This window comes from Anas acuta, chromosome 1 (assembly GCF_963932015.1).
Source record: "Anas acuta chromosome 1, bAnaAcu1.1, whole genome shotgun sequence".
Lineage (NCBI taxonomy): Eukaryota > Metazoa > Chordata > Aves > Anseriformes > Anatidae > Anas > Anas acuta.
In genome coordinates this window covers 161551436-161575584 of record NC_088979.1, presented here as the reverse complement: position 1 = coordinate 161575584, position 24149 = coordinate 161551436, and the positions used below count along the sequence as shown (strand labels likewise).

The 24149-nt window shown below is 45.2% G+C and overlaps 1 protein-coding gene across 2 annotated transcripts in view; it reads left to right on the top strand.

Annotated features, from left to right (window-relative positions):
- Window positions 1–24149, top strand: part of GRIN2B (glutamate ionotropic receptor NMDA type subunit 2B) — a 199309-nt gene that overhangs the window by 100121 nt on the left and 75039 nt on the right. The gene's annotated exons all lie outside the window — the stretch shown is intronic.

The following is a 24149-nucleotide window of genomic DNA, read 5'->3' as shown; positions in this document are numbered from 1 at the left end:
CTTCCCCAGTCCAGAGATGGACAGTTCTGGAGTTAGTGTGTGGACAAAGTCTTTCAGCCTACAAGAAGGCCCAGTGAGGAAAAGGTTTTAGAAAGGTTTTGTTTGAAAAACTCTATCAAGTCCCTGCTGAACAAGTGTAAATTGCAGTTTTTCCAAAGACTTATGACCTGTCTAGGTTTTCACAAGTACGGCAAAAATCAGCATGTGACACAAACAGAACCTTTTCTTTCTACTCTCATAAAAATTCAAGTCCCTTGAAAGCAGAGAGCTTGCTAGAGATTTTTAAAAAGGTCACAATTTAATGTTGGTAAAATGGCTTCTTTCCTCTAGTCTGAAGAGACCCTTTTTGCATCCATTTTCCTCAAATATCAAACCTGGGTTAAGCATCTCACGTGGAAAATTTCAATCCAAACAATAAAATTTGGCATAGCCAGAGGAATCTGTGAAGAAGGCTTTAGCAGAGGGCAGCCTGATGAGACAATAGTACCAGCCACAGCAAATGCACATTTCACCTATGTCTGTGGGCTTCCTGGGGCATTTTTAGGAGGTCAGGGAAGGTCTTCTCACTGGATGAACATGTCCTTGTACATAGGGGCTCAAACCTGGGGCTCAGTCAGCAAGCAGAGAAATGATTTGTTTTATTTGAATTTGAATTAAAAGCTAAATTCCTTAAAAAAATATAAAAAAAAAACATACCCCAGGCTTCCAGCACCTTTAATACTCATTTAAAAATGCATGTCACACAATGAAAGAAAACCAGTGCCAGTCCCCAGCATGGAACTAAAACCAACCAGCCAAGCAGTTAGAACAAACAAGCAAAAGAGTGGAAAAAATCCAATCCTCCACAGGCCGTCTTTCTCTTTCTCCTCCTTCTCTCCCTCCCTCTTTTCTTCAGCCATGGGTGTTTGGCTACGGGGCTGTATTTTGCAGTCCTGTGTTCACCTAAGTGCTTTAACCCGTGCAGCTTGTGATTTGTCCCCTAGCATGAGAAACCTTCATGAAAATAAAGCAATACCAGAGCTACTGTTTCTTCTCACTTTTTGTACAAAATTTTTTGGAGACAAGTGGCATGATGAGGCTACAGACTGCAGGTGAAAACTATGGCTATACATTACAGAACGTGGTGGACTGGAAGAGGGGACAAGTTTGGGGTCAAGATGCCAAGAAAGATTTGACAATTTGCTTCAGCTGCCCGGACATCTTCTGACACATGATGCACCCTCCTTTGCACTCTCCATACTCTTGGAGAAAGCCTAGTGGAAGCATCACTTGCATGGATGCTGGGATAGGCATTGTCTTTTCTAGAAGATGGTTTCGGGAACAGAAACACCATGGTTCTGGAGAATGGGTGATGGAGCCTTGAACCTTGCCATTATAATTGACTAGTTCAATGCCTAATTAATTCCTATTTGACTAATTAATTCCTGCTCACCACCAGCAATGTGATGGGACGTGAGATGAACAAGGTAGTCTCCATCCAGTTCAGAGCTGACATTACCCTTCTCTTGAGCCAGTCCCCTTCTCATTTAGTTCACTTGAATTGTTCACAGCAGAAGGGGCAGGGGCTTGAGTAGGACTAAGAACTGCCTTCTCATGGCAGATAAGTAATCCTTTCCGGCTGGCATTCAACATAGCAGAGGGAACTTCCCTACCTGCTGCCCACTTTATATCTTTCTTAGGAATAAATAAAAATCTCCAGGGCTGTTATGATGAGCCTGAAATGTACTGAGCATAGATAGAAGAAAAAGATGAAACAGGAAAAAACATCAGCATCTCAAATGATGTGCAAGAGGGCTGGTGCCTGTGGCACTACGTGTATTCAATTTCAGTGTGCTGTTTCCCCTCTCTGAAAAGGCAACCTTCAGGCACTTCACTAAATGGATTGAAAGGTTTGTCTGGTTTTAATGATGCTACTGAAAGAGCCTGTGTGTTGTTCCTCCGCTCAGATACTTCTGAGAGATTTTGCAATGCCTCTTGGTAAACCAGAACATTATGAATACCTTGGCATTTAGCGGGTAGGCAATGTTCTGTTCTGGGACTACTTTAGAAGGAATGACTGGGGTTAATAAGCTAATGTTTTCTAGGAGAGGGTATCCTAATCTGGGAGAGTATGGGAACAATCAGCAGATTAATTAAGATGTGTGTAATGGAGTGGTATGAACATTTAACTATAGCAATCAGATGAATTGGAAATACGGTTTCTGTCTCAGGTGGGATCCTTTAGGGACACAGAATCTATTTGCCCAGTGAAGTACAATTCCCTATATACTTTTACAGCAAACCTGCCTTAGTGGAGACAGACTCAAGCTCTTCCCTTGATTATCGTGATGCAGATCTGTAACAGCAGAGCCTGGAAGGCTGAGGAAGACTGAGTCCCACAGAAGAACTGGGCAGCAGAGGAAAACTAAGTGAAGCCATGGCAGGTTTACACCTGCAGAGCAGAGATAAAATCCATCTCTATGGCTTTAGCAGAAGAAAGGGGAACTCAGTGAACCGAGTGAAAGGATATCATTCTGGTTTCTCAGCATCATATTCTTGAACCAGTATCCAAGGAAAAATGTTGGAGGAGTTTTTTTTTTTTTTTTTTTTTTTTTTTTTTTTTTTTTTCCCTCACATTCCTGTGTAGTCTGGGCTACATACTGATGGAGAAGGATGGAAGATGGAAGAGCCTTAGGGAGAAAAGACTGATTTGGTCCCCTGGACTGGTATGATTTATGTATGCAAGATGTTTGCAGGACTGAGGGAAGAAATCTTGCTTTGTAATTCTGTCATCCCAAGGGGCAGCCGCTGTGGGGTGGCACACATATTTCTGTATCAGTACAATCACATCTATCCTTAGCCACACTGGGGCTGGTGCTATACCCTGCTGTGCAGGTACTCGCTTTGGATACTGCAGACTCGGGCTCCAGGTGCTGCTCCAAGGGATATTTAGATATTTTCAATTACATGAAAATGCTTCAGAAGGAGGGATTTAGTGAAACTGTATTAATATATATGATAACTTCAAATTTAGGGGACCTTCCTTGGGAGAGCTTGGTTAACGTACTTATCTGAACAGCCAAGCATTTCCAACTTGAGGTCCCCATACTTTTGGCTAATGTCTTTAACTGCTGGAGCCTTTGGAGGAGGAAGGAAAGTTGTTAGTGAGTGACAGGAAGGCAGCAGAAAGAGTGGAGGATGTTTGCAACTGAGGACTTGTGAATACGATGCAAATTGTAAATGGCTCTGTCTACACTGGAGCATCACCTTCTATTGAGCTCTGAAGTGTTTCTGAAGCCATTTTCTCTCAGAAATCATGTGTGTTCATGTGGTGTGTGTGTGAAGAATACTAGCCCCTGTAAAACCTGAGGCTAGTATTTGAGAACTAGCTTTTAGAAATGATGGATCAGCACCTGAGCCAAAATTCCTGGTGTATCCCTATCGCACCACGTGGGCATAGAAAATTAGCCAGAAGTGGATCCATTTCCTGATTTTCACTCAAGTAAAAGATAGTGATACAAATAGCAGCAGCCATTCTATTTCTAAGATGAATCATGTTAAAGAGCTTGTTAACACCCTCCTGCCTCCTTCCCCATCCCTTAGGCAAACAGCATGGCAAAATTTCATTTCAGCTCAGGGCATTTTTCTGTGATGTAGCGAATGTGAAGTTAGAAATGCTAGGATGCAAATCTGCAGTGTTCCATCCCAGAGCTGGAGATGATTGTTAAAGGCAGACAGAGCCAGGGGTGTGGATGGAGCTGAGTGGGACTGTGTGAGTGGGAGAAGAAACATGCCTGACCAACCCTGGCGATGGGGGGTTGCCTATTCTGGCAGCAGGTGGGTGAGCACGTGGGCAGCAGTGAGAGTGTGGTGAATACGCATGACTGAATTATTAGTTTGTTCTGCACGTGGCTGAGTCAGGCAGGGGAAGGAAGGTGGTCAGTGGAGCAGATTTCTTCTGTCCTTCTGGTCACACTGTGAAGAAAATACAGACCAACATTTTGAACGTGTGGTGAACATAGCAGGGCTTCCAGTGAACAATAGCTGAGCATTGAATCCACTTTTTCTGCTCTCTGGGACATGACAACGCTTTAACTCCCTCTGGGCCTTTATGGACCAGTTTCCAGCTGTTGTAAATTGCTTCATGGCAACAAATCCATTTACATGTGGGTAATAGAAAATAAAAATTTTGCGCCATCTTCCTTGTCTACCTATCTGTCTCTCTTGGCCTCCTTTGCTGCTTTGTCTTCATTAGCTCTCCCTGGCTGTCACTTGAAGCTAAAATGGACTGTCTTGTTACCTCCATTGATTCTCCCTTTCAAATATGGTTAGGACTGATCCTGGTTTCTTGGCTATGTAACACTGCAAGAGGCTGCACTGTGCCTTGGACAGAGAGGAAGGCAAAGCAGGACCAATTTATGATGATAAACACCTGGAAAGCAGGATAGAAACCAGGCAGAAAGCAGTGAGAATAGCTCTGGGCATGTGTACTGGAACCAAAGCAATGGCAGTGACCAGAACTGGAGCTATGCAAGGTGGAGACTGGGGATTAGCAGCTATCCCGACCTGGAGAGGGTTCCCATTTTGGCCCTTGCCTTGGGTGATGTTGCTGTGCTGGAGCATGGGCAGTAGAGGCTGTGCTGCCCTGAGTCTCTTGAATCACAGAGGTTGTTGAAATGTGAGAGACACTAGCACCAACAGAGAGTGCAAAAGCCAGACAACTGCGAGCAGGAATGAAGAAGGGAGGTAGTTATGGGGAAGGATGTAGGTGTTCCCAATCTGCATGCACTTCCCACGGGAACTGTGTGGCCCATCTCTATTTTGCACTGACTGGCTGCATGCTTGCTTGGGGGTTGGAGAAGGTGGTCATTTCTGGGCTAGGACCAGTCCTGCTCTGAGATAAGCACTCCTCCCTACAGAGCTCTTGTCTTTAGTCAATGGTTTAGATATCTGCTCCTCTCCAAAAGTGGGAGGCTGAGTCTGATAGGGTGTGTGTTCATGTGGTGTGTGTGTGAAGAAAAAACCCCAGACAATTGGGCTTCCTAGTACCAAGAAGCTCTAGGGCAGGAAAAGTGGCTGATATTAACCTTGCGCATTTTTTAGCTGTTGCTTTTCTTCTACTGAATGAATATCACATGTCCTCCCTTCACACATCATCCCCCCGCTTCCCTGCTATGGGCTTTACATCAGCCTCCTTAATAAGAAGTGCTCTGTTTTTAGTCCCAAGTGAGTGCCAAGCCCTTCACTGCAGGGCTTGCTGTTTTCTGAAGCTCTCTTCTGAAACAGCAAGCTGGTTCTTCAGGCATGCTGGATACCCCCAAAGAGTCAGTTAGAGCTGGGGTACCCTCTGTTGTGCATGGGAGCTCACAGCCCTCTCCCACCCCAGCTCCTTTTATTCCACTTAGCCATCAGTGACTGGGAGATAGGAGTGAAGAGCAAACTCCGGGTTTGTGGTTTATAGTAAATTCCTTTGTATAGTCAGCTGCCACACTGAAGACTCTAGAAGAACCTCATAAAACTCAGTGACTGGGCAAAATAATGGCAACGAGCTTCAACACAGACAAATGTAAAGTAATGAATCTATGGAAAAATCATCTCAACCATGCCTACTCTCTGCTGACCGCTGGACTGACTCTTGAGGCTCAGGGAAGAGATATTGAGGTCACTTCCAGATCTCTGAAAATACTGGCTCACTGTGCACTATGGTGGCCAACACCATCAAAGTGTTGATCATCAGTGTTGATCAACACCTGGGGTCTTCACTTTGGAGAGGAGGATGTGAGGGACCTCTACATAAACTCATGGATAAGAGGTCCCTGCTATTAAAGGGAATAGACAAAGATATATCTATACCAAACCTAGCATGGGATTCCTATGGGAGCAGTGGTGAAATGTCTCCCCATCAAGTGTCACTGTCCAGCACATGCACCAAGAGGGTGCTCCCTTTCTCCCATGTATTTCCTCCCCCCACCATGATTATGCCCTTGGCAAGGTGGTCTCAAAGCACTGTGTTTCTTTCATATGTGTTTCCCACTCCTTCAGCAGGGTCCATTTTTATCTTTGAGAGAGTTTGCTAATATTTCTTCCATCTCAGTATTAATTTCTTAAGATTTCCTTCCCTGACCCTCCCATGCCTTCTTGAATAGTCCTAGAACAAATAGTATTTCCTGGGGTTAAGATACAGCAAATGTAAAATGCGTGAAAGGGAAAAGGCTAAAAGGAGAAGATGTAAAGTACAGTGTCTAGTTAAAGTATGGAAATTACTGCCTTAAGTGAATATTATGGCAAATAACTTAAAAAGATACCAGCTTGGATTAGCTAGTTCTCTAAACAGGACTAGCCCCAGCTATTAAACAAGGCTCGATAGGACTTGATGCATCAGTGCTGCAGAGATAGGAAGAAGTTCATTTGGGCTATGATGGGATGAAGTCACAGAGGCTTTCATAGCTCTGTTCCAGGATGGGAATTCTCTGTCACCATTGTCATGGATAATGATGAAACTGATGCACACGGGTCAGGGCTGTGAGGTGGAGAACAGGCTTGTCTTTAAGTGACTCTGCCTGGCCAAATGTTCACCGCTCACTCTGGGTCTCTCATCCCTCTTTGTTTCCCTCTGTATGTCCTGGTGTGAGGATGGGAACTAATTCTTCTTTCTCTATGTCAATATCAGCTTTTGTCTCAGCTTTATATATGTGCACCTGAGTCCTTTCTGCCATGGGTCCCTCGACCTACACCCAGGGTAACTCCTGACTGAAGTGGAGAGAAGGTAGTACGGTCAGGGTCCTGAATAGGCAGCTGGCACCCTATGAGTCTCCATGAGAAGGAGCATCTGAAAGCAAGGAGGTTCCCTTCAGTATCCAAAACATGGCTGCTTAGCTCAACTTTTCATACATGTTGGCTAAGAAGTACTAAGCTAAGAAACTCAGAAAAAAAATAAACCTTGTTTGGAAGATCCCCAGTGCTTCTTACTACTACTAGAACAGATCCAGAGGTTCTCTGTGCCGCAACTGTCTACCTCCTCATCCATCCCTGTCAGGCAATCTCACTTTTTGCCCCTCGCTTTTTCTTATATTGCCTAGCCTCCATCCTACTTGTTACCCATCATACCTGACTGCAGTACGATTTACTGTTTTTGTTTGTTCATTATTTTTTATTCTTCTATTTGTTAGAGTGACTGGAAAGTCCCATTGATTCTATTCATATATATTCATATATGTTTGAAGGAGCTAAAAAGTTCTGTGTGTGTGTGTATGTTTTGTGCAGGTATATGAGAATACATACGTGACTGTGACATGAAACAATAGGTGAAGAGCAAGTTAGTGATCATAGCTTAATCTTTGTTTATTTCACTGGAAAGCAGGTGTGGAAAAATGATCTAAGTTGGCTCTCGTTTGAATGGAGGACTATAATAGATCACTTGCAGATGTCCCTTCCAACGTGAATTTTTCTATTACTCTAAAAGTTTGCCACGGTTGTATTTTGGTCCAGAGCTGTGTTTATATTTGCTTACCTCACGGAACATGGGGTGGTGGAAATGGATGGTATCTGGAATCTTGTCTTCTAGGCATAGAAATCCAATCAAGTGTTTCTCCTTTTACTGCCTAAACAAATCTTACGTTGCAGGAGAGCACAAAATTACAATTTGAAGAGCTCATCTGTAGAAGTGTTTTCCCTATCAAGGGCTGCAATGCTAAATGGGGTTAAAATCTCTATGTTTTTGGAGGGAGTGTTTGCCAAATAAGGGCTTACTGTTGGAAGTGGAACTACAAGGCTGAAATTTTTCAAAATAGTTCCCACTTTCCCCACCAAAACGGTTCCTCTTGAGAATCTCTGCGGGCTGCACTCAGTCTCGTTAGTCTCTGAACTGCCCGTTGTAGCACCTCAGCTTCTTCCTAGAAACCCAGGTATTCTAGCATGGTTTTTCTCATGTCAGAATAAACTGAAGGGAAGTGGAGATGTGAGGGTCATGGTGGCAATTTAAGTGTTCCTAATCATCTAACATTTTCCTTCCAAGACCCCATGATGGCCGTCATAACCTCAATTCTCTCTTTCTATAAAGACTCTGAGAAAGATTTTCAGGGATATCAAACTGTGCAATTTTCTTAGACATTAAGAAAGCGGGGTCAAGAAGCCCTATTTTGAATGACTGGCTCCTTGATGTAGCATGGCAATTTACCCTTTGGAGGCACTGCAGGCCTAGCTAGCCTCTGACGTTCCTTCTCAGCTACCTCTGGCAGAACTGCTCAGGAAGGAGCGTGCCTAGGATTGACAGATGACATTTGAAACTTGAGAGTCCAGGGATGCTTGGAACATTATTCCAGTGCCCACACCACTGAGCTGCATTCCTGCACAACCTCCAGTGTGTAGATCTCATCTTTAGTCACTGGCTACTGTTCTTGCTGGCAGTGTCTGTGAGTGGGATCCAAGAGCCATGAAGTTCCCTTCCCTGGTACCAGCCTTCCCCCTGCTCTGCACCAACAGACCCTAAAGAAACCTTTAGTGTTCTCACCCTGGCTCAAGCTGTTTTCTAACATATCTGTCATCAGTGGCCTTCCTATTGCCAGCATAGACAGCAATTTTTGGAGAGGGTCAGCCTCCCCTCTTTTGCAGGAGCTATTGGAAGAGCTGACTGCAAACAGATTTTCACTGCCCTGATGTGGACTTATGTCAAACAGTGCCCAATGAGAGCTGACAAGCTGACAGACCCAATCCATCAATGGAGGATGAGGGCGAGTGGGGTGGGGGGGAAGAATGTCTCTTGCGTACGCCTTCAAGAGACAGAGAACAATTTCATAGATTTGCCAGCAAAGCTCCTGTAAGCGATATGGGTCCATATTTAATAGACTCATCATTTGTGCGAAGGGAAAGACAGACACAGGAGGTGCAGGGACATGGTAGTCCATGGGAGTCCGGCTTCCATGGAGACGCTTCTGTTTGGTCCTGACTCCGACCAGTAAATAATGAACAGAGGTGCTGGGGGTTAGCTGCCAGTGGAGCTCAGAAGTAGAACATCTCCGGAAACAGATTTTGTGCCACTTTTGGCTCATGTGTCCTATACTGAAGATCTCCTGGAGTGTAATTGTGATGGTGAGGTCAAGGTGAAAACATTTGGGATTAGCTCTTTTTGTTGGTGCATGGTTCATTGTTGTACTCACAATAGAGAGTTGTGGGGTGAGAGGTGGCCTTGCAGGAGAGCAGTGACCATTGGGTACTGTCCTCTCCTTTGCTGAAATCAAAGATTCAGGTTTGCTGTAGAAGGATGCTTGTGCTTCTTTGAGTCAGGGTCACAGTGTCACCTCACTGGGTCAGAATTAGGGCAGAGAAGAAGTCCTCACAGCTTTCTCCTGCCCACAGAGCACATTACCTTATCCAGGCTTTGAATCAGACCCTGTCTCACTGCTAGCTATGACACTGAACTTGAACTTATCTGGACCTACTACCTTGCTTAATATCATTCCTCATATTGGCCTGCAGAGTAACACCTATCACCCTATTTCAACTTTTTAAATGAGCTCAGCCTGAGAAGAAACAGCCCTTATGATCTTAGTTGTTTGAAGCTGGTCCCAGTTGAGCAGCGTAACAGGATCTTCTCAGTAGAGATCTGTAAATCAACAGCAAGTTGAATTTGATGTATTGGTTACTGCCTGAACTCTGTCCATATTAAAAAAAAAACACTAACCCCATGCAGACTTTTTGCACATTGAGCAGTTTACTATGCAAGTCCATAATGGTCATTATTATTTCCTCTTTGTTCCACAAACTGTGACTGGTTTCAGGTCCCACTAACAGTCCAAGTAGGAACCTGGTACAATGGTGATGATTTTCACCCTGATGTTGAGTTCTTGAAGACATCAGTGATTGCGGTACCCCTTATCCCAGGTAACATGACCAGCAGTGAGGATAGCTTAGAAGTGGTCTGGTGGCCTGGGCTTGGGCTCTAATATCAATAACAAGCAAAGGTGTGCAGATGAATCACTTTAGTGGTCCAACAGAGCTGTGGTTGGGTACTGTGCATGGAGCTTAAGGGTAAAGATTTTTCTTTTGCTGACGAACCATGTAGAATTGCCCATGCAAGATGCCTGCCTTATTTCATTGGTGCACGTGACGGAGAGAGATGAATGGTACAGAGCATTTTGGGATCCTTTGCTCTGAAATACATGTGGGAATACTGAGTTACTGTTGCATTAAAAGTTAAGTTACTTCATTAGTGGCATACTATCAGTAGTTTTCCAAACACATAGCTTAAAAGAATGAAAACTGTACCCTTTTTCTTCATCTGGTTGATGTCCTTTGCCCTGACAAAGTGGAAACTGACAACTCCTTGTTTTATAGCTGTCTGATTTGCAATCTTTTTCTCCTTCTCCCCCCACCCTCAGAGTGCCCTGTCCTCATACTACTGATTCATTGTGCACTCAGATGGGTGATAACAGATGCTTCAGGAGAAGGGAATCTTCCTCCACACTTTGCTTAGCCAGTTGTGTGGTTGGAGTAGGAGTCAATTCCTTCCTGCCGTCTGCAGCCGTCTGCAGCCTGAAACGACTCATCCATCCCTTCGATCCTAGGGGTACAACTATAAATACTAGCAAGGGTTCATTGAAGTTGCCATTCCCTTTTAAATTCTTTCTCCAAAATCTGTCTTTAGTAGTTTCTTATGGCAGCAAAAGGCTTCTGTTGAAACACAATGTGCAAAGGGGTGTGAATGGCTGATCATTCATTTCACCAAGCTGCTTGCCCTCTGAGTGCTGCAAAAGAGGCTTGGAAGGCAGTGTTAACTCGTTTTCATAGCGTGCTTCATTTTCATTAGCAGAATCTCCTCTAATTCTCCACCCGGCCACGATGTGGTGATATCTGTCACATCTTCGAGGGAGGCTGGGACATTTGCTGTACTGTGTGGGATAGGCATAGTTGAAAGCAACATGCCCCTGCACAAACGGGCACCCACCAAATTGTAGTCAGGCACAGCCTTCCTTCTTGCCTCAGTAGCTAAGTTTGCAGGGAAGTAACATTTCCATCTTGATTTCAGTGATTAGGAGTGACATCCTCTTTCTACAGCCATCTGGGGTGTGAAAACAAATACATCTGCGTGGTCCAAATCGATCCAGAAAGGTGGAAAGCAAAGCAACGGCTACCAGAAAAATTATCCTTCTCTGCCTCGCTCCTTACCGCCCGCCCTGGTTGCTTCACTTGCCGAGCTGTATTTCCTCCCACTCTTCAGCTGGGCCAAATTTGGCTCTGTCTGGCGGGGGCGAGGGCACCAGGAGCAGTGGTGCTGCTGGCAGGGAAGGGGGAGAGGAGCAGGGCCTGGGTTCACAGGGACGGGGCACCCTTAGGTCTCGCCGGGCAATGGTTGCCACCCCCAGCCCCTCCTGGGCCCCCTTCCAAGTCCGTTTCTGGGATCCTGACTGACTTTGGCAGTTGGCTGCCGATGCAAGAGGGTTTCCATGGCAATGTACCAGTGCTGCGCGCTCCCTCCTCGCTCCCTCCTCGGCACTCTGCTTCTCTCCTTCTCCTCGCCCCCCTCCCCATCCCTTCTGTTTCTGAAGCATGTTGCCATGGAAAAATTATAATCCACGAAGAATTTCAGATGTCCCCTTCCCCCTTTTCCAGTGCTAAAAGTTTGCTTTTCAATCTTACTATATTGGTGGGGTTGATTCTAGATGCATCTTTGAAACCCTGTCCCTGGGCAAGGGGGAAGTCTCTGTCTTGGTGAAGTCCTCCTGCAGGGAGGGTGGTGGGAGGCTGCAGAGAAGAGCTGCAGCCAATGGGTGCCCAGCAGGGTTATGGCTTTGAGAAGTGCTTACATGGCAGTGGAGGCTGTGACCATTTTTTTTTTTCAAGGCACTGCATCTTTCGGAGCCTGGAGCATGGATATGTGACGTTTAAGCAAACAAGTCATGTTGGAGTGAAAGGAGGAGTGAGAGATTTCTGAAAGATGCCTCCTCTGGAGGCTGCTTTTTCTGAAATGATCATAGTGAGTGCTGCCAAGAGAAAGGGGTGCAGACAACTCATGCACTGCCACAATATATGCATGGTGAGAAATGTGGCAGTGATGCAGCCTAAGGTACTGAATGAGACGAGGACCAGAGCTCATGTCAGCCCACCTGGTGCTCATGCTAATTCCCAAAATGCCAGGCTATGTCCACACTCTGTCAGGACTTGAGTGTGTGGTTTGTGAGTTATGTTTTAGCTTGTTAACTTAAGCACCAGTCAAAGGTGAAGTCAGTGAAGTGCATGTTTCTGCTCAGCTTGAATAAACCCACCCAGATATCTTTGATAAATGCTAGCATGCTCTCATAACATTGCTGCTAGTTGGTTGAATTGAAGAGAGCTGTGGACTGGTGCTAGACATGGGAATTGACCCTTTGTTGCACTCTTCATGGAAATGTTCTGGTGTCACTCTCAGCACACTTGCTGTTTCCATCTGTGCTGTGTTCAGGCTTCCCGCAGTGGGCACTGTGGCTTGGGAACTTCAGATGCATGTTGCAAAAGCTCATTCACAGTATTTCTAGGTCCAAGGAGTCTTGGAAGTCTCCTGAGCACAGAAATATTCTTGGGAGATTTCCCACTCTGACTGTTCAGGAGGGAGGAGGGAAAGAATTCAGATAATATAGGCCAAATTTGGACCATGTACTTATTTCAGACCTCCTGAGAGTCTTTTATTGGAGGCGATGTTAGCATCATGCCTGGGGCTTCTTTAAACTGACCTTTTCTCAGAGAAGAAGCAGAGAAGTAATTCAGAATCAAATGCAACTCTAGAGTAAAATGGCACATTTACTTCACTGGAGGTGCAGCAAGTGGGGGTGAAGTTAACTCTCTCTCTCTTTTCTTGTTCAGGAAACACTGAGGATGCAATTTTTTTAATATATATACAACTACATTCAGGCAGTGTACTGCAGACACCTGACATGCACATTGTGGTTACCTTTCCCTTTTGTCAGCGTGTATCAGGTATCTGAGTCATTTGTTGCTTGTCTGGCCTCAGATGCCATAATAGTCACAGTCTAAATAGGGCATGTGGAGTAGGTGATGGAGTATAACCTAGAGTCTTTTCAGACTGTTGGAAAAAGTATTGATTTATGAAGCCATAAAGTCATAATGTTGGGTCATTGTAACTCCTCTTCTTTTGTATGAATTCCTGGAAGGCGATGGATTTTTGGCTGCCACAGATTGTTGTCTGTCCTGCAGAAAGCAAAAAGCTTGATGCATCAGCAATGCTCTATCTCTTCCTCTGTCAACGTACCTTTACTCTGTTCTAGATTAACTTAATTTCTTCAGTCCTGATACCTGGGGTGTTGGTCTCCTTCTGTCTTCAGCCTCTTTTCTGACACTGCTGAGGAAGAAGCCTGAGTAGTCACTGAGCCGTGTTGGGCACCTGCCAGGTGGACCCCATCTGTGCATTTCACAGAGGTTCCTGAACATCCAGCAGCAGAGAAAAAATCTTCTGTCACTACCACTCTGGGCTAGGAGTAGAACCTGTGACCTAGGGTTGAATATTGTCTTTCTTTTTGCACTTTTCAGGGAAAGGTCCCCAAAGGTTTTCTAGAGCACTGCTTGAGAACCTGGGAGTGGACCAACCACATCAATGGACAGTCACCCTCTTAGGTTTAGCGAGAGCTTGTGTAGCCCCAGATATCACCCTTTCATCAAAAGGAAGGTAAAAAGGGTGTGTAACTTTATTTAACAGGGTCTGGACTACAAACTACATCACAAAACACTCCACAAAGTTAATAATACAAAGCACAAGTCGGATGTGATATAAATGATGTAAATGTGTGAACTCTGAGTAGGACTTTGGCAGTTTTCCCAGCCATGTTCAAAATGTACCCATGATATTTCTATCTCCCATATTGGGAACCCACTAGAGACAGGCAGAAAAGACTTAGGTTGAGTTTATTATCCATATTTATCATTCACTTCAGAATAGCATCCTCCTCCCACACTGATCCATCCTCACGGCACTACATATGCACCCAGCTCAAAGCAGGAGGCTTCACACTCTGACTTTTGGGGCAAGAGTTGAGAATGGTGAGATATGCTTGAAGTGTTCAGAGTGTGAGTTGGGCAACCCAAAATAGATGATAGAAGGGAATATGGACCCTGTAGCTGTGCAGGTAGAGGTAATAAAAGGGGGTTGAAAATTGTCAAGTCATGGGACTTTTGGAGCAGAAAGGGGGCATGCTTGAATGTAGGTACCCTGGCAAAATGCTGGAAGGAGATTCTTGGTATTTATCTCCTTTTTAGGTCTTCCCAGTGTTTGAAGAGGGGATGCTGTCAGTGAAGGAAGGGCTTATAGAGGTTATAGCTGTGACTGGGGTGAGGCTAAACAAAGGCTCCAGGCTGAGGATTTGTAGAGTAATTTTGAGTAGAGACATGGGGTCCAGGAAGCACCTGGAGGGAAATTCTCTGACTTTCAGAGCCTTGTTGGCCCACAGTGGGGTCACAGAAAGGGCTGTGTGATCGAGCTGGATGCAAGGAAGACAGCAATGCCCTGGCAATGGCTTTGTTGGAAGTGCTGGTGGCTTTAAAGTGCCAATGGAAGGATGTCAGAGATGGAAATTTGGGTGGAGAAGCAGTGGCAGAAGGACGGGTGCTGGTGGTGATGAGGGTACTGATTGCATCAAGCATTACAGTGGTGTTCGGAGTGCTTAAGACAAAAGTGGCTAATTACAGATGTGATTGTGAAGAGGAAGAGGAGGCAGGCTCAAGGAGGAGTGGTGAGGTCTGCGATTATGACACTTTGCAGTGAAGAAGCTACTGCTCAGTGCGGTGCTATGAGGGGTTTCAGTGCTTTGACTCTGGCATTAATTAGAGCAGTGTTCTTCCCATGGGCCAGCTTGTGGCTGGCTTGCTGCTTCTTTGCTATTGCAGTATTTTCCCCATTTGTGGCTTGTGTGGAGAGAAATGCATTAATGGTTTTGTGTAAAAATAAATGAAAAAGAAAATAGAAATCTTAAATTAGATGCTATCCCAATGCTGATGCATCCTGTGCCCCTTGCCAGACAAATGCTAGCTGGGAGGTCTCCTCAGGAAGAATGAGGTTTTCCTAATGCTGCAAGAGAAAAAAAAAAAAATCACAAGGAAGTTTAAAGGAGAGGGAAAAAAATAAAAAAAAGACCCAAATTGTTCTGAGACCTTCCTCAGCCCAAGGAAGGGTTAATGCTTTAAATGCGATGTAATTTCAGTGGCACTAAAGAACATGTTTCCATGGAAACATCAACCCACGGAGGAGAGAAAGGGAAGGGAGAGGGAGTGAGCAGAGAGCAGCTCCTCTGACAAAGGAGGAGCAGCAGAATTCAAATGAACCCCTCCACGGTCACTGACAGGGGTGATCATTTGTTTGTTTGTTTTAATCTATTCCCCTTGGGAGATGTGATGGGGAAGGGAGAAACAAATAGGGTGCCGTCTCGGCAGAACTGCTATGGACTGAGGAAAATCCAGTTTTCAGACCAAGTGTCCTTCCAGGCAATGACTCTTCTCTTGTAAATGCCACAAATTCACTCTTTTCTAAAGAAATTTTTCCAAATTTTCTAAAGAACAATTTCTTTACCATGAGGACAGTCAGAAACTGGAACAGGCTTCCTAGAGAGGTGGCTGATGCCCCATGGCTCTCAGTGCTCCAGTGGCATTTGGACAATGTCCCTAATTACATGCTTTAACTTTTGTTTAGCACTCAGGTGGTCGGGCAGTTGGACCTAATGATCTCTGTAGGTCCCTTCCAGCTGAACTATGCTGATATTTCTGTTCTTGCAAACACTTTGGATGCTTTCAACACTAAATAAACATCAAATAACGGAATTTTTTAGTGGGCCAAGAAAGTTAAGTTAGTCTGCTGTTCAAAATAATATAATAAATGGATTTATTTCAATCTCTCCAGTTACTTTAGCCTTGCTTTGCTTCTGGCAGCAGTGAGGGGGACCTCTCAGGCAGATCTGGGGGGAGGTTCTGCAAACAAGAAAGTCCTGAAAGCTCAAGAGGAAAATTGGTGTGCTCACCCATTTATTGGTCTTGACTTCCAGGACAGAAACTGGAATGAACTCTAGGTACATATGGAGATATCTTTATGGTTAACTTCTAGCACACAATTCACCTTCAGACAATGAAAGGGGCTGTTGAGATGTACGTTCACTTGGCCGCTTGGCCACAGCTATCTAGACCAAAAATGATTAAGAGAAAGAAGTAAGGCTGTTGTCTATGTGTTTAAATTCACTGTATGAGGCCAGCAGTTCAACAGGGATATTTTTTAAGGCAGTACAGATTAAGAAAGATCAACAAACAATCATCCTGGGTGAAAAATCACAAGGTGAAGAGCCCCATGTGACTTCTGTCCTATGACTGCTTGTCCTATGAATGTTTGTATGACTATGCCCTAAGATGGATAAACAGATCTGAACGACAGTGCTTAACCTTTCAGTATTTGACTGTTCCTAGCAGTATGGCTTCCATCAGTGACCTGTTAGGTAGATGCCAAGACCTAATTATGACCTATTGTCAGCTGTTCTGACAAATGTAATTTTCTGTGCTTTTACTGCCCCATGTAAATCTATCACAGCAGATTGGTAGTCCTTTCTGACAGGAGAAATACCTTGGAATATTTTTTCCAATGTTTTTGCTTTGGAGAAAAGTGGTATGTTACCGTTCTTCATGAATAAAGAAGGACAGGAAAATGTGGAAATTAAAAATAATATACTTAATCAGTAATTGGCAAGAGTTCAGTAACTCAGTAAAGCTCTGTGGCTTGATACAACTTTGGTCTGAATGTTTAGTTTTTATTTTTTCCAGTCACTGTAACAGTTCTGACCTTAAAGCTATTTTATATTAGCTATTTTATATTACTTAAAGGTTTGATGAGTCAATTCAGAAGTATATTTATTTTTATCAAAGCTTTTTGGTTAAAAAAACTTTCTGAGAAGAGGATGATTTCCTTTGAGATTTATAGGTGTTTTCAGCTTTAACCAGAATATGTTCTTAATATTTTTCCTTGTTTCAGTTTTATTTCCAGTGAGGCCAGAAGGTGTAGAGGTGTATTCTCAAGCTAGTTGGGACTGTGTCATTTTGCCAGCAAAATTGATAGTTTTTGAACAAAAGTTGTAAATCAAATATTTTGGGTTTAAAATGTAATATTTTGACATGGAAATCCTATTTGCTCTCTCTCGTGATTAGGAGCATGGGAATTTTATGCTCCTATTTCTCTTCCTAGAAAACTGAACAGACTGAATTTCCAGTGATATCCTTTCCCTAGCTGAGGTAGTGCTAGCCCTTGCAGGACTTTTTCATGGTGGCACATTACATGCATTTGGACTCTAGTCCAAAAAAAGAAAGGGTAGAAGGTGTCATACAAAGGACAAGACGGTATGAGGGCACAACCATGCCAGGAGCTTCATTTTCTGTCCAATGTCATTACAGTTTTCAGATCTCATGGTTCTGTGTTTCTGACAAAATGTTAACCTCCTCATGAGAAAATGTTGTTGCCAAGTTGTTACCCCCCATTCCCATTAAAAAGGTGGTTTTGATAGATAATTTTTCTGGCCCTGGCATTTGTCAAAATAGGTTAGTCAGGAAGTGTGTGAGAGAAATTTGGCTTTGGTTGACTTTTCAAGATATTGCTGGGACTGACATAGCAAACAGGGGGGAAATGAAGATCTGTCCTTCCCTTTTCTTCATAAACAGGTCACCTCATCCTAACCTATACCTGTATTTCCTTCAAGTGACCTAGCACTTACAGGATGTCCTTGGTACTGTCAGCAGCACCCTGGTAAAGGGGTGTGAAATGCCATGGGACCTGATGGACACCATCTCTTTCCCCCTTTCTATTAAAGACACTGACTGCAGAGGATGAAAAGCAAACGAGATCAGGTCCTTGATAGTATTATGTACATGGAAAAAAAAGGTTGTTTTGAAAACTCTGAAGCTCACTGAAGAAAGAGCCTTTCACCTAAGCGTCATTAGTGTCATTTCTGCCCTAGGTTGGAGCTGACCCCAAGTTCCCAGTGTGGGGTTGTGATCCCCACTTCCTGACCGGACAGGTACCTGTGCTGCAAAATCCTGTGATGCAGTGCTTGACTTTCCTTTTAGTATTTTCAGGAGGGAGCTTGGACTGCATAGGCTGTGGAAAGTGAACTTCTCATCCTCAGGAATGGTCCTGACTCATTAGGATCAAGCAATACATGTAGGAAAGTGGCCCTGCCATTGCTCTGGCTCCCTGCACATTCTGCAGATAGATATATTAGCAGTCCCCAGGAACTGTCAGCTCAGAGTCTTTCTGAAGTGACAAATTCATGGCAGATAAATAGATGAAATGGGAGGGAAAGTGTAAGTACCGTTTCATTTATGATTAAGAGGGGGAAATGATGAAAAATTTTCACCTTTCCACTGTATATGCAAGGTGTTACTGGGAAGTTTCAGCACACAAGTACATTTCAAAAGTTGTTTTCAAAACAACTTTGCAGAATATGATGGAGAAACAGCTAAGACAGATCAACAGAAATTTCTCTTCCACCAGAAACAGATATTTCACAGGTTAGAAGCATACACTGAGAAAATTCAACATTCCTAGGGGTGAGTGGCCAGAACCTCAGCAGACCAAACAGTATCACGCCTTTGATATCAGCTGAATATTTACTCCTGCCCAGTACGTGTCCTCTTCTCTTCTAAAAAGTTGTGGACAGCAAGAAGGAACCATATTAATCTCTTATACCTCTGTTATCTTATAGCCTGAGGGATATTTCCTAATCTAGTTGCTCTCCTAACCTCTTTGCTTAATGAAAACAATCACAAGCTCTCTGTGTTTCTCTAAGCCTACTGGTCAGGTTGGTTCGCAGCAGCACAAAATGGCTGGAGCCTGGACAGATTTTCTGGTGTAGGATACCTGCGTATTTTGGAATTTGTTTGGTCTTGTTTTCCTACGCTAGCTTTTTTTTCTTGCAGCACATCTCCCCAGAGCCAGTGGTAACACTGACAGTGAGGGAGAAAGGAGCAAATTAAAAAGAGCGAGATGCTATTCCTTTAAGTTTTAATTTTTCCAGTCAGTGGCTGCTTCTATTTTTTTTTTGGTCTATTTTGTTTTGAATTTGTTCTCATAATCGCAGAAAGAACAGAGTCCATGCCCCTTATTATGTTAAATCAGCTGCTCTCATACCCTTTGCGTGGAATCCTTTCACTGTAAATCATACCTGACACTGGCCAGATGTTACATGGATGTGGCCAGATGTGCCTGCCTCACATAGCTCCACGAGCACCGCAGCAGCAGGAGCAGCACAGGGGAAGGAGCCATGGGAGAGCATTTGAAAGCCCTGGCCAGGCTCAGTATCAGGGGTGGGGAAGTCTGATTGAGGGCCCATGAAGAGCCTATTCTCATCTTTTTGGGAATGAGCAATTGGATTCAGTGTTCCCTGCGGGCTGCCTTGTCTTGAGGGACCTCATGTGCTCGCAGCTGGGTCTGGGTGGCTGCGGTGCGTATATTGGCTGTCCTCTGAGGCACAGGCAGCCACAGAACTGCCAAGCAACAGTAGGGAGAAATAATATCTGCATTATTTTAAGCTTCCCATGGGTTTGGAGAACGGAGGTTTAAATTAGAAGTTGAAGGGATCAGTTGCAGTTTTCTCATTACAAAAAAAATCTACACTATTTCAGTCTCTCAGATGAGAGAAGCTATTAACAGTGGAATTAGTGCTGGTTAAACCTGTGTTTGTCAATCCCATGCCATCTGAAGATCAGAATTCCCATCTGTAGATAACTACACTGGTCCTAAGCCCCCTTTTGCCTGTCCACTGAGCCCACCCACCTTTCTGTCTGTCTGTCCTGGTCTAGCAGCAGGTGTGTGGGGCAGGCAGGAGCTGCAGCAGGCAGTGAATGTGCTCTGGAGCTGTGGGGCACATGTGCTGGGATGCAGCAACACACCATCCATGCTCCCTGGGCATGAAGTGGGGCTGGGCAGGCAACTGCGCCCATCACTGGCACCTCTCGCCAGTGGCTGTTTAATCCTGTCTATCATGAAATAAAAAGGCTATTTTACCATGCAGATTTTTTGGGGGGAAGGCCTAGCACCGCTTCCCCCTCACTGCTGTTATGCTGCTGAACTGGCCTCGGTGTTTCACATTGTGAGTTTCCAAAGAGGCTGATGATAGTCTGTGTCCCCCTCCCTGTATCCTGCAACAATCTCCATCTGCCTTTTACCCTGCAAATCCTCTCTGGAAAAGGTATCCTGTCGCCTTTCATCCCCACCCTCCACCTGCACTCCATTTCTCCTTTTATTCCTTGTTTGTGTGCTGGGCTGCAGAGACGACTCCCTGATGCTGACGGTGGAGAGGTTGGTTTATTTATATGACCTGTCTTATTCGGGGAGGCGGTCGATGTTAGGATAATCATGCCTTTTCAGGCAGACTGCTTGTCGTATCGGAGTGTAACAAGCACTGACAGGGCACAAGGGAGTGCGTGTGCATGCACACGTGTGTGTGCGTGTGCACATGTGAGGCAGGGAGCGCTATGGACTGAACCAAGGCATTGCCCAAATTTGCCCACACGCTCAGTAGCTTCAGGAGGAGCTGATTCCCCGCAGTGCACTGGAGGCAGAAGTTGGAGCGGTTTGTGCTAATTTCAAATGCATCCCCTTCAGAGCTGTCTCTAGGGCAGAGAAAGACCCAGTTAACACCCTCCCTGCCTCCCCCCACATTCCCTCAGCCTTCCACATTTGCCTCTCCAGGCTTTCCCCATCACTAGCTGAAACCATTTAAAATGTCATAATCTCTCTGCTGGTCCTAAATTGGCCATCTGATATGGTTTTAATGCTCTATTTCCTATGCCAACCAGCTCTGGAAACACTCTCCATTCGCTCACAGGGCTGACAACCTCACATCTAGGATGAGTGATGTTACCTAATGGTCAGAGCACAGAGCCCAGTCCCCCTGAGCCTGACTTGCTTTGTGCCCAAGGACATGTCCCATCCTGCTTTGTTCCTGCCTGCTCATCTGTACCATGGGACTCACAATGTCACTCTGCTTCCACAGTGTTATGTGCATCTTGCTCCCATGCGGCTCTGTGCTGGGATTGTGGCTACTGCACCTCCGCCGGCCTGGGGAGGGGTCGGACCCTTCCGTGCTTGCAGTAAGTGGCTTCAGAAACACCTGTGCAAGCAAAAATCTTTGCCGAAAGGTGATTCCAGCAAATGAAATTAATTAGAATAATCTCTCTCTTTCTCTCTCTGTCTCGGAATTGCATACACTCAGGAAATCACAAATTAAGCCCTCGCTGCGTTTTACAGGCACAGCTTCATCTTGCGTTACCTCACCCACGAGCATAGCCCATTGCCTCCGTGCTGTGCCTCAGCACAGTGTGGCTCAGAGCAGATGTGTCAGGGAGTCTCCTAGCCCCTCGGCTGCCTCTCCAGGGACTGCTGCACGTGTGGGCTGTAGGGAGGAAATAAATCCCCCTGGCCAGAACAGGCAGTGATCATGCTGGCATACCAGTGATGGAGGGCAGAGCCATCCAAGCAGGGCTGCCTTGCAGCACGCTGCCGGGGAGTCCTTCAAGCCTTGATGCTTTGGCTCCAGCCTGCCCCTGTCCCACTCCCCGACCTACCTTCCAGGCTCATCCGGCATCCCTGATAGAATAGCCAGTAGCCACCATGGCTGTGCAAATTGCTTGTTCATGTGTGCCTTCAGCTCACTCTGGAAAGCCCATGCCCCCAGGACCCACCCACTGCTGCTGCCCAACACCAACTTGGGCTCTTGGAGGGAGGATGGATGCAGCCCAGCGCACCTGAGCAAGCCCTGCAACTCCTTGGGTGCCACTTGCCCCGAATTCTAGGGTTTAAGACCCTGTGATCTGTGGGAATGTGGGAAAGTTGCAGGAGGAGCTGAATTTTCTGCTTTCCTCCTTCAAACTTTGGTAAACATGTTGCTAATGGGTTACAGAGAAAACCCTCTGAAGAGTTATTGTACCGAATCTGGAGGCTAATTTCAGTCATTAAGGTGCGAAGTGAGGGATTTTAGTGCTGCTTTAAGTGTAAATCTCAAGGCAGCTCCAAGGATCGGAGGCACTGATGATCCCTCCTTGATTATTATTAGTGGTTCTAATCTTTCCAGTGGAAAATGAACAGAAATGACACCCTCTTGTGTCATCTCTCATGCTGATTTATGTGAACTCTTGTCAGGCTGTGCAAGGGAGATTCCCACAGTGGCATCATTCTTGGGTAGGAAGGGAAAGAGGACCGAGAACCGTCTAATATTGCTGTTTGTTTAATTAGATATTGGCACTGCTTTCTAAATACTGACACATAAAGCTGCAATTCCCATCATGCTAATGGCATCCTCATCTCTTCAGAGCCTTGCTTCGTTGTTAACTCTGAGCGCCAGTGCAGGGAAGTCATGAAAGGGGTGTAGCTGTAATCTTGGTTCCCTGGAAGGTCTTTCTCAGTGCCAAAGCCCTTTGTAGGTTTGGTAGGCTGCACATGCCCATGGCGGTCTATGTCTGGCACTCACTGTACCAAAGTAATGCAAACAGCTGGGAAGGGAGAGCCAGAAGAGCATGTGTGATGCTATCACTGGTAGTTTTACACCATTACAAACGGTTACATGGCTAAGATTTTCCAGGTGGCTGATGATTCGGGGTTTGCTCAGTGTTTGGGTGCTGAACAGGTCTGGCTTTTGGAAAATGCCAAATAGTCTGCCTTTGAATATAGATAGGTCTGTTGCAGTGTTTCACCCCAGGCTCCCATATGGCTGTTCCCTACACTGCACACATCCCCTGAAGGTCACAGTGTGTATGGGGAAATAGTGGGTGAGTTTCATTGGTTAGTGGACTTGGGAAAAGGAAGAAGCTCAAATCTTGATCCACTTTTCTATTTGTTTGAAGATGCTTGCCTGTTAACCAAGGCTTTATTATATTAGTAGGGATTTCTCTGTGCTGTGTTCAGATGGGTGGAATGTGTGAACCCCTTGAAAGAACAGAAATTTGAGTGCCACCCTCTCCCACCCTCCTGGTATTAGTTCACACGGAGTTCACAAGGGACAAACTGAAGCTAGGTATCAGGAAATATTTCCTGTTGTTGTGGTGTAATAGAGCAGAATAGCCTCTCATGTCTGCAATGGAAACGTTGCTTGTGTAATTTTAGGAGAACTGGGCGAAGCAGGGGTGGGCAATGTCCTGGGGCTAGCCCTGCAGGCAGCTCAGTCACCTCTGCCTCTCACAGTGATGTGATACTACTGGTGCTAGAGCAGGTGTACAAAGGCAAAATCTACTTCATGCAACAGGATTGTGAATTGAAGTGAAATATATGAACAGGGGAAACTGTCAGAGTGCCACGGAGATGTCTTATAAGCCAATGAACTGTGAAATGTGTATTTGCCTCCCCCTCTTCCCCACAGTGTCATTCTGGATGGTCTGACAGTTAAGAAAACAATAGACTTGATTCTCTTTTACAGCAACACCGCTTCAACATGCTCTCACAATGTAGAAAGGCCTTGAAATGAGTGTAGCTGTAATCTTGGTCCACTTAAAGGTCTTCCCCACTGCCAGAGCTGAGTGAAGAGGCCTGAGGATAAATGAGACTGAAGCCTGGACTGTTTAATAGTCCATTTGTACAGCTGACATGAGATGGCCCAAAGCGGGGTGCCTTGCACAGAAGCGACGGAGCCTTTCCAGACAAAGGGAATCGTTAATATTGGCTGCAGGGATCTGCAGGGCTGATCACCCTGTAGTTTGATCTTGCAGAGTACATGGCATGACTCTGTCCCTAGGGAAAAGGACGTTCACTGGGCTAACCCAGCATCCCCTGGCCCTATTCCTAAGCTGCTTGAGAGGATCATATTGGGCCCCTTAAGGCATGCTGGCTCTAATACGGACAGAGCACTCACAGGTGCTCATTCCTCTGCTCACTGCAGCTTCTGTCATCATTGCCTCGATGTTTGAACAGGGGAGGCTGTACCCACTACTTTACCTGTGGGCCATTGCTGTCCTCAAATGCAATGTGAAATCCCCCTTGGACAGTGAGCAAAATGTAGGCTGTGGAGTATGTTGACATTGCTAATTGCTATGGATCCCTCTGCCCTTTGTGGAAAGGGGAAATCAAGGACTGTGGGCACATGTATATGCATGTGACTTGTGCTTTCAGGAATTCAGTGAGCACCAACACGGGACATCACTTCTTTATCCTGGTCCTAAATGGGGGAAATGTA